This window comes from Podarcis tiliguerta (genome assembly GCF_965153285.1).
Source record: "Podarcis tiliguerta genome assembly, chromosome: 12".
Classification (NCBI taxonomy): Eukaryota; Metazoa; Chordata; class Lepidosauria; order Squamata; family Lacertidae; genus Podarcis; species Podarcis tiliguerta.
The window spans coordinates 25,065,544-25,080,800 of record NC_139545.1 but is presented as its reverse complement, the minus strand read 5'-3'; the positions used below and the strand labels follow the sequence as shown (position 1 = coordinate 25,080,800).

Below are 15,257 nucleotides of genomic sequence, written 5' to 3'. Positions count from 1 at the left end.
ACCCAAGATACCACTGTATTATTATTATTATTATTATTATTATTATTAGCCTTGCAGGCCACTCCAACAAGGGTTCTAAAACTTTCATTTTCAGGCCTCCCCCCCCCCCCGTTTTTTTTGCAATCACTGAAAATCTGACTTCATTATCTATAGCCGTATCTGACATCTATCCACTAGCTTTCCATAAATAAACTGATAATCAGTCATGCCCTTGAAATTTCTTTCCATCGATCACTTTCATCTCTCTAAATCTAGTGAGCAAATTAGGAGAGCTGACTCACTCCTGTTTGAAATATGTCTTTAGCTGCCTTCTCCAATGTGGTGCCCTTCAGATACTTGGGACTGTGTCCCTTGGGACTGTGTCTCCCATCAGCCCCAGCGAGCGCGGCCCGTGGTCTCGGATGAAGAAAGCTATAGTCCAGAACATCTGGAGGACACGAGACTAGGGAAGGCTGATCTATTGGGTGCAATTCAACTACATTTGTGCACTAACACAAGGATTTGCACTAGTGCAGGGGGATTTTCCCCAAATCTCTGCCAGGAAAGATTAGGGGGATTCCAACAGCAGACCTGGGAGGTGCCATTCCATTGACTACAGCCTGTTGTCAGAACTTGTGTTGTGTGCTGCATAAAGTACAAGGGAGAAGACAGGAACTTCTTCTTCTTCTTCTTCTTCTTCTTCTTCTTCTTCTACTACTACTACTACTACTACTACCATCCTGTATCTGGAGGTCTCAAGGCAGTTCACAGAATAAAATCAAAATATAAAACCACAAAATACATAATCAAAATAAAAACAACAATCCAATAACCCCCCCAAAGAAAGCTAATATTATAATATAATATGATATCTGTTTAGAATTCTTTTTTTTTTTCTGAAGCATTTGAAAATGACTTGATACTTAGTGGCAGCCAAGTCCCTCTGAACTCATTTGGGCTTACTTCCAAGTAAACATATTTAGGATCCAGCTATCAGAGTCCATTTAATGTTATGTTGGTGTGTGGAACTGTTGAAGGTAGCTGCCAGGCTAATGCCTAGCATATTTCATGGGAGTCAGTTGCACTGATTTTAATAGGTCTTAGATCCTAGTAAGTAAGATTAGGAGGAGACTGGGAGGCCAGTCTAAAGAGACAGAATCCTGGCTTAAAACAATGGAAATTCTGAGCTAAGACCTTGCAAGTGACATTTTGAAGTGCATGACCATCTTATGACCTCAGAAATTAACATTAAAGATGTTGTTTGAGATTTCTGGAGGTTAGAATATGTAAATATTCTAAAAGAATGCAAAAGGACTTCTGTTACTTAACTCCAAACGTCATTAAAACTTTTTCTTTTCTATTTCGGCAGGGACCTTCTCTGTTTTCATTAAGGCTAATCCTGCTTGTTCTCTCTGGCATTCCACTTACGAACCCTGGGTACATGAGGGAGCTTCTATTTCTCATTTTTCTTTGGAGTAATCAAATCATTGCTTGGGACTCGGACATCTGTGGCACAGAGCAGTCGAGCACCAAGGCAACCGTCCTTTCTCAATATTTGTCCAAGAGCCTCATACCAAATGAAGTCCTGATTACGGAGCTCAAATATAATTTGTCCCATATATAATTCAGCTATTCTCTCCCAGCTACCACTCCTGCCTCCAAAACCATGGGAATTGACCATGGGGATTTAGAACAGGAGTAGCTTGTACTGGTGCCGTCCAGAGATTTGAATTCTGGAAACCAGAGGGAGGAAGAGTGAGTGATGCTGTGCTCAGATCCTGTTTGCCGGTTTCCCACAGGCACCTGATTGGTCAATGCGTGAATAGGATGCTGGACTAGATGGGCCAATGGCCTGATCCTGCAGGATCTCCCTGCCTCACACTCCCACACGCATCATCCCTGAACATTGGCCATGCTAGCTGGGACTAGGTATGGACAAATCTGGCAATATCAGTTTTTCATTTTTTTCCAGTTTTAAGTTTCGTTCTCTACATTTCCACATCCTGTTTTTCCTTTATATATATATATAAAATTATTTATTTGGTTTTTCAGATTAAAGTTTTACAGTCACATATCCAACATACAACACAGAAACAAGATTCCAAGGAATCTCCTGGACTTCCCTCCTCCCCTTTGAGAGAGAGCCAGTGTGGTGTAGTGGTTAAGAGCGGTAGTCACGTAATCTGGGTAACCGGGTTCGCGTCTCCGCTCCTCCACATGCAGCTGCTGGGTGACCTTGGGCCAGTCACAGTCTCTCAGCCCCACTCACCTCACAGAGTGTTTGTTGTGGGGGAGGAAGGGAAAGGAGAATGTTAGCCGCTTTGAGACTCCTTAAAGGGAGTGAAAGGCGGGATATCAAATCCAAACTCTTCTTTGTGGGTCCTATTGTCAATCATTTCCTCCTGCATCTTTTGTAATAATCCAAATATTTTACCTCTACATTGCATCCAAAATTCATCATTAAACTACAGTGGTACCTTGGTTTACAAACTTAATCCATCCCGTAAGTCCATTCTTAAACCGAAACCGTTCTTAAACCAAGGCGTGCTTTCCCTAATGAGGCCTTCTGCCTCCGGTGCCCTTCCACCATTCGGATTCCGTTCTTAGACCGAGGTAAAGTTCGCAAACCAGGACACTATTTCCGGTTTTGCAGAATTTGTAAACCCAATCGTTCTTAAACAGGACTGTTCTTAAACTGAGGTACCACTGTATAAGTGTTTTTTTCCAATCCTACTAATGATTTTAACTGTTTACAATGACTTTTAAGATAAATTATAAATTTTCTCCATTCCTTATTAAAATTTTGGTCTTCCTGATTCTTCCGGTCATTTTAGCCATTTCAGCATAATCCATCAACTTGATCTGCCATTCTTCTCTGGTATGGACTTTATCTTATTTCCATCTCTGGGCCAATAACATCCACTCAGCTGTGGTCGCTTACATAAATAGTCTGTTCTGCTCCCTTGGGATTTCCACATGCTATTTTTCATTCATTTGGTAGGTTCCTTTTTAAATGAGGACAGAACAGAATTTCTGCCTCATCCCTAGCTGATACTGGGGTTGTGTAATACCATACTGCTTTTGAGTGCTTTCTTTCTTTCTTTCTTTCTTTCTTTCTTTCTTTCTTTCTTTCTTTGGTGCACAGTCAACAATTCTCAGTCCCAGCCACCTCTCCAGATCCCCTAATTTATCACCCTTTCGAAATGAAAAATGAGGACGGAATGAGGACAGAAATCTGACATCTAGTCACTGATACCATCGTGCTGCTGAATGGAAAAGAAGAAATATGCTTGTCCTTAAAGGATGATTGCCATCCAAGGGGCCCTCAATCTAGGACTTTAGGGCAGAAGCCCAGGGCCTTGCTCAGCAGATGGAGCAAGCAGAGTAGGGACGTCTTACCACACATTGAAGTAAGTTAAATACTACATGACACCATCCTAAAAGGTGAGGGAGTGTCTGATTTCATTTTGACTAGTCGGAAGGGAAGTCTCGCAATCTGCGCTGGCTTTGTGCAGCATCACAAAGGCAACCTTGATAGGAACCCAAGGACTACATTTCAGACTAGCAAAAAAATGCCCTTTCGCCCTTTGAGCCCAACACCCGGTAGTCATCACAGAAGGGTGCCACAATCGCTAATCTTCAAAGTGGACAGAGCAGCCTTGGAGGGAGCTTGCACTTTGTTGGGGCTGGAGAGAGTTGAGCCGGGAGGCCAGACAGCACTGCAGCAAAGAAGAGGAAGGAATTATATAAGCAGTTTGCAAGGAGAAGCCAGTAAGGGTACTTTGATCAGGGTGGAGGGAAGTCTATCCATAGCAATGCCTGAGAAGTCAAGAAGTACAGCAATCTACCAGCAAATGAGACTTCTCCAGATTGGTGCTTTTTATGGGTGCATTCTGCAACATGTCGTTGATGCATGAATAGCCCATTAGTGGCGCTGTGGGTTAAACCACAGAGCCTAGGACTTGCCGATCAGAAGGTCAGTGGTTCGAATCCCCGTGACGGGGTGAGCTGCTGTTGCTCGGTCCCTGCTCCTGCCAACCTAGCAGTTTGAAAGCACGTCAGAGTGCAAGTAGATAAATAGGTACCACTCCGGCGGTAAGGTAAATGGCGTTTCCGTGTGCTGCTCTGGTTTGCCAGAAAGCGGCTTAGTCATGCTGGCCACATGATCCGGAAGCTGTACGCCGGCTCCCTCGGCCAATAAAGCAAGATGAGCACCGCAACCCCAGAGTCGGCCACGACTGGACCCAATGGTCAGGGGTGCCTTTACCTTTTAGTGGTGGGTTTATCCTGGACTGACCACATGCAATCCATCTTTATTTGTTGTTCTGCAATGCTTCTCAAGTGTGGCTACTTGAATGCCCTCTGGAGGGGCGCTCTGACACTATAGCACAACAAAAGTGGGACACATACAACAATCCAGAGCATTTGTGGGATGGGAAGTTACAGGATTTCAGCAGGAAGCTATGGGGCATGCACCAGTTGGAGACAAAGCAGTATGTCCACCCTGAGAGCCTTGCAAATGCAAACAGTATTGAAAGCATGATTGTAAATAAACATCCTGAAACATCATGAGTCCAAATCATCATGAATGTCCAACAGAAAGGACATCTGGAGAGGCCTTCAGGCAGGCTGAAGTTCATTGGCTGCAAATGACTTTAAGTGCATCTCTCTCTCTAAATTTGACTGGGGATTTTGTCTTTCTCTTAATCTTTATTGCTGCAATCCAACATTGAGATGTTTGGATGTAGAAAGCCCACCCAAATAAACTCTATATGTTCTCTATACTGGAGCTCTAACATGAAAGAGGTGAATGAAATGATGGTTTCAAGATGATGCCACCTCTTTTGTCATTATTATTTTTCAAATAACCAGCAGCTCAGTCACATTTGCCAATCTCATTCTTGCCTTCCTGTAAATACTAACTTTTTAATGCCTTGAAATGAAGTAATGCCTTGCTAATGCACTTTCAATCTGATTCTCCAGCCAACTTTGTCTTCCAGTGGAATCTATATCTTTCTGTTCCAACACTGTGCTTAAATTTTAGATCCGTCATTAAACCCGAATGCCGCAGAGTGCCCTAGGAGAACAGCAATAGCGTGTTCCTTCTATTTAATTGCAAGTGCCATTATTCCTGATATACTTGACAGAGGAGCAGAGGGCATTAAGCACCACTCAAGTCCAAGTTATTTTTCAAATGTGCTGGAAAGGAAGTTTGCTAAACTGGAGTATAGGATTCTAAATGGAGTGACAGCAGCAGGGTACCAAGTGATTCATGCATCAAGCACGTTGCTTCTCAAAGCCAACTTAACAGTAGCCACTTTAGAGTAAAAGTGTGGACTTTTTATTGTTAAAAATTTAAATATCAACTTTTGTCATTAGCATATTAAATTCTGATCTTCAACACACCTAAAGGAGAAGATGGAATGCCAACCAGGGTCACAGAACAGATTTTTATTTTTGCAAAGTCAGGATTCATAGATGGCTATTTTAGGGATGCTACCCTTTGATAGCAGAACTCACTTACACAAACAGAAATTTCCATGAGATTGTGTCACTTTCATGAGTCCTTTGGAAGTGTCACAGAGGGGATGATCTGATCCCAAGGAAGTAGATAAATAGGTACCACTGTGGCGGGAAGGTAAATAGCATTTCTGTGTGCTCTGGTTTCCGTCATGGTGTTCTGTTGCTCCAGAAGCAGTTTACTCAACCTGGCCACATGACCCAGAAAGCTGTCTGTGGACAAACGCCAGCTGCCTCGGCCTGAAAACGAGATGAGCGCTGCAACCCCATTTGACTGTACTTATCCGTCCAGGTGTCCTTCTTTTACCTTAACTCACCAGGGTGATCTATCAGGCGCTCACTCGTTTGTTTTTGCTCCTTGCTTGGCACTATAGAATAGGAGGTTCTTTGGACACCTGGCAAGCCAACGGTACATGAATCGTGGGCTCTGCATTCACCATTGCAGGTCACATCTTGCACAGGCATAGAGATTTCACAGGGTAGGTAACATTGTGTTTTTAAAAAGTCATTTTATTGTCTTTTTAAAATGCCAGTAAAATGTCATTCATTGTGAATAAAAAAAACCAAAGCAGACTTTCTATGCATCACTCCTTTTTATTCGTTCTTTTGTGATGCCTCCCCAACATTGCTGCACTGTTGACATTTGGAGGGGAATTCTTGCACAATGGTGTACCAAAGCAATACATCCCACCCCCCGCACCTGCCCCCGAACATTTGTCATTTTATCAGGAAATTATGGGGCATGTGCCTGAGGCAAATGAAGCAGTACGACTGCTGCAAAACAGGCGAAAAGGGTATTCAAAATGGGCTTGTGTATAACTGCCCCAATAACATCATAATCACAAATCGTGATGAATGCTCTGATTACGCAGGTGTCTGGAGGGACCTACGGTTTTGATTGTTTTGTAAACTACCTTGGGCATCCTTTGGGGATGGATAGCACAGGATCTTAACCATCGTAATAGTAATGACCGCTCCCCACCTCAAATGGGAGGTGCTTTTTGCTGGGTTGCGTGCAGCCCCTTGATCCTACACAATCCCCGGCAATGTAGCCTGTCTTTGCCTCCCGAAGCTGGATACCTGGAGGTTCCTGCCCAACCTCAGACCGTTAGCCATCCCCAGCTGGGGAGGTGTTGCCAGGGGAGTTGACCAGGTAGGGTTAGGACCTCCCTGCACACACAATAGAGGGTGGAACTTACCTGGGAGTCCTCCGTCGGCTCCAGAGCTTCTCCCACCCTGCCCTCCCTCAGTTTACACCTTCCTTTTGCAGGTTAACCTCTTCTTTACAGGTATGCGGGTGCTGCTACGGACATTGATGGCTGCTGTTGAAGGATCGGGAAGAAATTTCCCTGCATTGGCAGGTTTTGCCTTCCCCGTAGCAAAACGTCACAACTTTGGTGGTTTCAGGCTTTGGGCAGAATTCTTTAGTCTATCTTCCCTAAATGGGGCTTGTGTGTGTGTGAAGCAGTGACCCACGTCCCCCCTGCGACGGCGATCCCAGGGTTCCCCGTTAAAGGGGTTGTGTGGAAGGGAGTCACTGGCCATATGCTGTTAGGTTGTCAGTGCTCTCCCCTGTGTTGCGGCGAAATGGGGGGCAGGCTCTCTGCTTAAACATACGTTTTCCAGAGCCAGCCCAAACCCCACACAGTTTGGATAACCCTGATGTTCCCCAGATCCCCGGATGGGGACAGGGAGGGATAAACGCCCAATGCCTAAGCCAAGGTCTCCCTACATCTGAAAGTGTAATAAAGTTGTGGCCAATTTTAATCCCATGACACGTTGTCATGAGTCATTATTCCTCATGAGGTCGGGGGGGTCTCTGCCTGGCCATGCAATGATTAAAAATTGTGTTTACAGGGATCCCTGGCTTGGGTCTGACTTCAGTGAAAGCACATGGCTATGTGTCTCCCTACAGGGTAAGTTGCTACTACTGCTGTTCTTGTTTTCTCTGCTAGCACTGAGTTTATGGGTCATGCCAAGCTCAGCAAAGCATCACGAAGCAGTTCTTAGAACTGTGCACCACTGGATGACTCAGTAAACAGGTTTCTAGGTCTTTTCCTCACGACTGCTCAGGAAGTACAACTCAGCTAAGTCACTGAGTGTTCTGGGTCACAGAGAAGATTTGCTGCTGTGCAGAAGCAAGCAATAGAAAAAACACACCTGACTTACTCCACCAGAGTGCTTTATCTTTTTAATTACAAAGGTCATGTTTCTTGGCTCTGAATCTGACCTCCCAGCCTCACCTGCTTTCCAAGATTGGACTGGAACATCTAGTTTTAGAAAGTTAAATGCCCAGGCCTGGGCAAATGAGCCTGACAATAGTTCTGCTGGAAGACATAAGGGTTTCTATTGCAAACTTTGAGGCTGAGAACAGTTATACACTGTAATGCTATCTGGTCCTCTCATCATAGTTAAGAAAGTGAGGGCTTTGGTACTTTCTACTCCTGCTTTATCTTCTCCCTTTCATTTTCAAAGCTAACTATGGGTAGCATAGCTGGTATCTAAATGTGGTTAGTTGCAAACTATGGTTAGAAGTAGGTGCTTAAAATTTAAAGCATGATTCATAAGCCCCAGTGCAAAGATAATGGTCGTTAACTACAGTTTGCACCAAAAATGAAGGGGAGAGTGGGATTCATCCCCAAGCATGGAGGCGTAAAAAAGTCCACAAGGCATTTCTCACATTCTAACGGTTATTTTAATGGTTTAGGTAGGAGATTGGGCATTGTTGTAGCTGTACCGGGACTGTGGCATAGTGTGGGTTGCCTGGGGCCATGCAGATGGGTGGGGGGGGGGAGAGGGAAATTGATGGAGTGCGCATGTGCCTTCAACTGCCTAATGGCATCCTTGTCACCCAGGAGATGGCAGCTGCAGAGATAAGAAGAGTCATTCCTTGCTCTGTCATATGCTGGTTTGCATCTTGGCAACAGCTCTTGACTCCTCTCTTGACAGATGCCCGTAGCTCATGTGCAGGTACCGTATTTTTTGTAAGGTACATTTGTATTGCTATGAACCTTGTGATGGCTTTAAACAGAGACTGGAATGTAAGCCGTTAGCTGTGGGAAGAGGAATCATCTTCTACAGATATAGGGTATATGAGGCCTGCCACTTGGCAGTTAAACTGTCACAGTTGTTCACTGTTGCTAAGGTGATGGCTTGGTTTGGCCTTTCATACACAGCACCCAAAAACGGTCAGTCTAGTTGGTCATTTGGTGGACATTCCATCCCAAGCTATTGGTCCATAATTGTAGGCCAACAAAGGTTTGGAATTTGGAATTCCATCAGATACAAATTGATTGGCTGGAGGTCCCAGCTGAGGGGAATATAAAGCTGGGATCAGCACTGTTTGAGGGGTCAGTTGAACAGTCGTCGGTGGACAGTGAAGAGAATGGGCAAAGAAACCTCGAAAGCCAAAAGGAAGCCGAGAGATGGAGCCCAAAGCAAACTGAAGAAAATGGCGAACTTTTGCTGGATGCTGAAATGATTTGAGATGAGAACTAAGGTGGATTGTGAGAGAGGCTTGGAAGACTCTGGTAGCAGTCTTGGGGGAAACTGAGGTCAGATTAACAAAAAGTAGAAGCTGACCAGAGTGAAGACTTTAGATGGCAGTAAAGCTGGAATGGAAAGGTACCCTAGAGCAATGAATCCTGAGCCACACTTCTAGGAATGCCCTCCAGATAAGCCTATGAGTTAACTGGCAGGGTGTGTGTGTGTGATTGGAGTTGGAGAGTAATTGGCTAAGGAGGTTATCATACACAGAGAGGTACTAGAGCAGGCCTCTAGCTATCTTCTTTAAGGAGTAGCAAAACCATTAAGTACTACTAACGCATTGTACATAATAATAAACCAAGTTTTCTTTTTCAACTTACCTCCAAGTAAATAAGTTATACAGTTATTAAGCTTTCATATACAGTGGTACCTTGGTTCTCAAACGCCTTGGTTCCCAAACGCCAAAAAACCAGGGAGTAAGTGTTCTGGTTTTCGAATGTTTTTTGGGAGCTGAATGTCCAATGTGGTTGTCAACTATTGTTTCTGGGGCGCCTGTACCAATCAGAAGTTGTGCCTGGGTTTTCGAACATTTCGGAAATCAAATGGACTTCCGGAACGGATTAAGTTTGGCGCTTTCGTTTTTGCTATTTATTTTGCGTTTTTGTTTTTGAGACTTTTTTGGTTAATTTTGTGTATGTCTGTGTGGAACCAAGTTCAGCTACTGATTAATTGATTGATTGACTGATTGTGTGACTGCGGAAATGGATAAAAGCCCCCCCCCCCAAACAATGACTATCATCAGTGCAGGTAAGAAAAAAGTATAATTTTAATTCTTATCATTTACACTATTGTCTTATTTATTTTATAGTACAGTACATTGATTATTGCTTTCATTTTATGGATCAATGGTCTTGTTAGATAGTAAAATTCATGTTAAATTGCTGTTTTGGGGTTGTTCGGCCATGCAAAGCAGGTGCTTGGCACACGTCGCACGCCGCTTTTATACTTTCCCCCACAATCACCCTTCAAAACGATTGGGCAATAGCCCTGGGTGATTGTGGTGCCACCCCGGCATAAGGGTGATAGCTCCACCCACACCAGGGTGGGGTGGGTGGAGCCAGTTTGAGGGCCTGCCGGCAACCAGGACCATCTATTAAGATGATCCCATTTGTGAGAGAGAGGGAGGAGAGGTTCTGTGAGCAACAGAAGCCTTCGGAGTGCCACATTGAAGCAGCTATGACTAGGGTCACCAAAGTCCTGTGTGTGTTACTAAAAGCATACAGTGTCCTTTGGTATCCAAGAGATCTGTGGATCATGGCACATCTTCAGAACTGGTCATATTTCCCTATGGGAAAAAGCACTTTCAGTGCCAACATAAGTTTTTTTGCTGCCTGAAGCAGAGCTGAAATGCTATTCATCTAGGGCTAACACTTTGTATGATACAGGAAGGTGTTGTTCATACAGTGGTACCTCGGGTTAAGTACTTAATTCGTTCCAGACGTCCATTCTTAACCTGAAACTGTTCTTAACCTGAAGCGCCACTTTAGCTAATGGGGCCTCCTGCTGCTGCCGCGCCGCTGGAGCACGAGTTCTGTTCTCATCCTGAAGCAAAGTTCTTAACCCGAGGTACTATTTCTGGGTTAGCGGAGTCTGTAACCTGAAGCGTATGTAACCTGCAGCGTATGTAACCCAAGGTACCACTGTTCACCAGTTCTTGCCGTCACTTGTTCCCCATGAAACTACCGCCAGAAGCAGGTCTGTCCACTCTTCTGCATAACAGGACTGACAGCATATTTAAACAAAAACAGTAGTTGAAACTAATATTTTCTGCCAATCTTTGTACATAATCCAGCACAGAATCAGAACCTAACACTTTGGTTGTGACCATCTACTTTGTCCTCGCAAACCAATGGAAGGTAAGTCTAATGCCATTTGCAAAATTTTAAGTAGTCGCCAGAACCCATCCCTAGGGATCCAGAGATAATCTACCGTGTGTGTGTGTGTGTGTATGTGTAATGTTCTTATATACAGATGAAAATGAACACAGGTGCTCTTTGAGGGCATCAAATTTTGCAAATAATGCTTTCTCCTCCCCAAGGTTTGAACTAACAATAGTATTTTATAGAACATTGCATGTCTTCTGTGCTTCATGACAGTGTTCTGACGCTTATCACCTTGGACACCATATGAAACATCAGTTTTATTTTACTGTTGTGACAGACTGAATGAATATCAGTTATCAGTTGTGTCAAGACATCCACTTTGAAAATCTGGTTGACCGATCTGTTTATATTGTGTCTGAATTTAATGAAAAAGAGAGAGGAAGATTTCCCTCTGGTGGCTAGACTAGGGCATTGGAGAAACTGAGAAAAGTGGTGAAAAGGCAAATTTATTTGGTTGACTATTGGCTTGAGGAGCAGATCACGTTATTTGGCAATTTTTAAGACTTATTAGGCTACACTAATATTCCATAACAGCAATTATTATTGTTGTTATTTATTGAATTTATATACCACCCTATACCTGGGGGGCAAAATATGGTCTGAAGCTCAATATCAAAAAAACTAAGATCATGGTCACTGGGCCCATCACCTCCTGGCAAATAGAAGGGGAAGAAATGGAGGCAGTGAGAGATTTTACTTTCTTGGGTTCCATGTTCACTGCAGATGGTGACAGCAGTCACGAAATTAAAAGACGCCTGCTACTTAGGAGAAAAACAATGACAAACTTAGACAGCATCTTAAAAAGCAGAGACATCACCTTGCTGACAAAGGTCCATATTGTTAAAGCCATGGTTTTCCCAGTAGTGATGTATGGAAGTGAGAGCTGGACCATAAAGAAGGCTGATCGCCGAAGAATTGATGCTTTTGAATTATGGTGCTGGAGGAGACTCTTGAGAGTCCCATGGACTGCAGGAAGATCAAACCTCTCCATTCTTAAGGAAATCAGCCCTGAGTGCTCACTGGAAGGACAGATCCTGAAGCTGAGGCTCCAATACTTTGGCCACCTCATGAGAAGAGAAGACTTCCTGGAAAAGACCCTGATGTTGGGAAAGATGGAGGGCACAAAGAGAAGGGGACGACAGAGGACGAGATGGTTGGACAGTGTTCTCAAAGCTACCAACATGACTTTGACCAAACTGTGGGAGGCAGTGGAAGACAGGAGTGCCTGGCGTGCTCTGGTCCATGGGGTCACGAAGAGTCGGACACGACTAAACAACAACAACAACAACAACAAAATACCTGGGATCAGAATAGTAAAGACAGGACTCAGTAGGATCCAAGGATTCCATGAGGAGTCAGTCCAACAGGGCGAAGGCAGGAATCCAGGCTAGGACAGGAACAGGGTAACAGGCAGGTTCCAGCAAGCAGCAATGTTGCTCCCACAACCTGGGGTGGCATCCGGCAGCCTTTTATCTCTGGCGGGGTAACGGCCGGTCCTGATTCCCCGGCGACTCACCTCCCTGTCTCGCCCGAAGGTGAGCACTCCCCCTGCGAGTACTCAGGTCTCTCCTTCTCTCAGACCTGAGTCTCTGCAGCTCGGGAGATGTCGGTGAGTTACTAGACCCAGAGGCCGCCTCAGCCTCTCCTGAACCAACTGGTAGTGGAGCAGCTGCATGTGATTGCCCAGCACAGGTCAATGAGGTAATCCCAGCATATGGAGCCAGGGCAGGCTCAGGCTCCTGACTTGGCCCAGCTGGTGTTTGTTGCAGGGGAACCTGTGCAGACTGGGGCTCTTCAGAATCAGGCCCCAGACTTGGTTCAGATGCCGCCTGAGGCAGAGGATCTGGTGTGGACCAAGACTCCTCCGAGTCCGAGCCCGAGTCCCAGGCCATCACTGCACCAATATAGCAACCTTTTGTGTTGAATCAAGAGCACAAGTCCATCTTGCTGTGATGTGATGTTTGTCAAGTGATGGAATTCAAATAAAAAAGATTAGTACCAAATATTCAGAACATAATTGTGTCATAGTGAAATGCCACTATGTATTTGCTTTTTTGGTTCAGTTCATTCTCAACTCCCTTACCCATGTCTTGTTTCTCTTCATCCCCTGACATTCCCACTGACTTCCGTCACCTCCCATTGCCTTATTCCTGCATCCTGGGGCCTCTGTGATGTGGGGCTATTCCCTCACCCCACTTGTATTACATCTCCTTGTAATATGTTATATAACAACAAAGATATGAGTTGAGTTTCCAGCTCCTTGCAAAATAGCAGAGAGCAGCGCTAAATCATAATTAAAAAAAAACAAACAGATTCAGAGAAAACTCTTACAACGGAAGTCTTTCATCTTCAGTGCCACAGTTGAAAGCATATATTACAGGAATTCTTAGAATTATCTCTCCCAGAAGTAAGAGCTTAGGGAGTATATTTTCTAATTCTTTTGGAAGCAATTATGCAGCCTCACTATGCACATTCATCTCCAAGCAAGAGAATTTAAATTATTTTGACTTCATCAGCAGAGTTCCATAACTCTTGCATAGCAGGAGTCTATTAAGGAAAAGCTTGCAAGACAGTTTATATGGAGTGAATTTGCTGAGAGAGCCACTCCTGGGTAGTGAGCCTGCTCCTCAATCCTGATTTAGCTTTTTGTCTTGATTTGCTCTTCAATCCCCACTTCTGGCTTGTCACAAACAACTGTTGCCCTCACATATTGGTAGAAGAGCCAGTCTAAGACCCAGCAGATTCTGTGCTGCTTCAGCTCCTGCCACCTTCAATCTCCACCTCCAAAACAGCCAGTTGCATGGGTTACCACCAGCAGTAACTTGTATCTGGTTTGGCAGGTGTATTGGGGCTCTCTGTGGGGGTTGTTAAGTATAGTACAGTAGAACATTGGTTCTCAAACTTAATCCATTCCATAAGTCTGTTCGACTCCCAAAACCATTCGAAAACTAAGGTGCTGCTTCTGATTGGCTGCAAGAGCTTACTGCGCTGAAGTGGAAGTTGCGTCAGACATTCAGCTTCCAAAAAAGTTCGAAAACTGGAACACTTATTTCTGGGCTTTCGGCCTCCAGGAGCTGATTTGTTCGTCAACTAAGCCATTCGAGAACCAAGGTACCACTGTAATTTAATTGACTGAGATTATAAATACGTTTATGCATGACTATGTGTTTAAATTTGATTGGTTGGTAACTGAATTCTAGAGAGTTCTCTAGTAGTCACATGGGAGGTATCTAGTGAATGAGAGACTCCATTTAATGTCAGGCAAGATGACTGTGTTTTAGAATCCACTGTGAATACTGCTAAGTTGAATAGAATGTTTGAGTGCTTCTTCTTTGCTTGAAAGACAGAAAAGCAGAAGGAAAAGGTAAAAGTGGAAATCTCTCATAGAAGTTGCAAGGCATGGCCTGAGATACAGAAGGCTGAGTACTGAGCTCTGGAAAGGGAGGAAAATACAGTTTGTTTGGAAGTTAGAAGAAGCCCATGCTTGGAGAAGCATGTGACTGTAAATATTCTGTTTTAATGAATTTATAACTAATTTTCTGCAAGTAAAGTTTTTGAATGTTAAAGTATTGACATTGGTTTAATTTCCAGAGAAGGGTGTCAGTCACATATACGATTTGAGCTTCTTAGATGAAATTTCACTAACTTCAACAGGGGTTCCCGTCTCCCAGAGTTTGGCAAGTCTGGGTGTGAAACCTCTCTACTGCATCCAAACCCCCTCCAGCATTGCAGGCCAGAAGTTTGGCTTGCTTTGTTCACAGGCATTCTGGATTATTTATCCCTTGAATGTTAAAGTGAGCCACAAGTGCAATCCATAGCGGCAGTCTCCGTTTTCTCTCCTTTGTTTGCCTGCCTGCTGCTCAAGGCAATAAGCTAATGCAGACACTGTGCCGCGCAGGTAAATACTTGATCCCAAGCAGAAATCAAAGGATAACACTGAGTGTTCTGAAATTCAATCATACCATCTAATGGAGGACCCAAGAGTCTAGCATTTCAGAAGAGGGATCAGAGTCTGAACTCCACAAAGCCGCCATTTGATATATGCAGCAAGCGACAGTCACACTGTTGTTTTGCCAGCCACTTATGAATAGGCAAACAAAAATGAACACATGAGGATATCAAAAACCACGGAATAAAAGAAAGGCCAAGAGTGTAAGATGGATTCTCTGTAGCTGCGGCAGAATGCTTCCCTGCAGGGTGAATTTTATCTCATGTTTTGGCTGTGTAAGTAGAGTTCTTGGTAGTACATTTCTATTGAAGCTTCTGGAGCATGTGCTGAACCACTGAAATATGCTCGGAGTCGAGAGTGTTTTTCATGCTCTTTATTCA

General features: G+C 44.1%; 1 long non-coding RNA gene across 1 annotated transcript; it reads left to right on the top strand.

Moving 5' to 3' along the window:
* The first annotated feature begins 9,021 nt into the window (after window positions 1-9,021).
* Window positions 9,022-14,494, top strand: LOC310660497. Its single transcript, XR_014503438.1, has 3 exons — window positions 9,022-9,123; window positions 10,838-10,901; window positions 14,272-14,494. It is a non-coding gene; the product is annotated as an uncharacterized lncRNA (long non-coding RNA).
* Window positions 14,495-15,257: the final 763 nt, after the last annotated feature.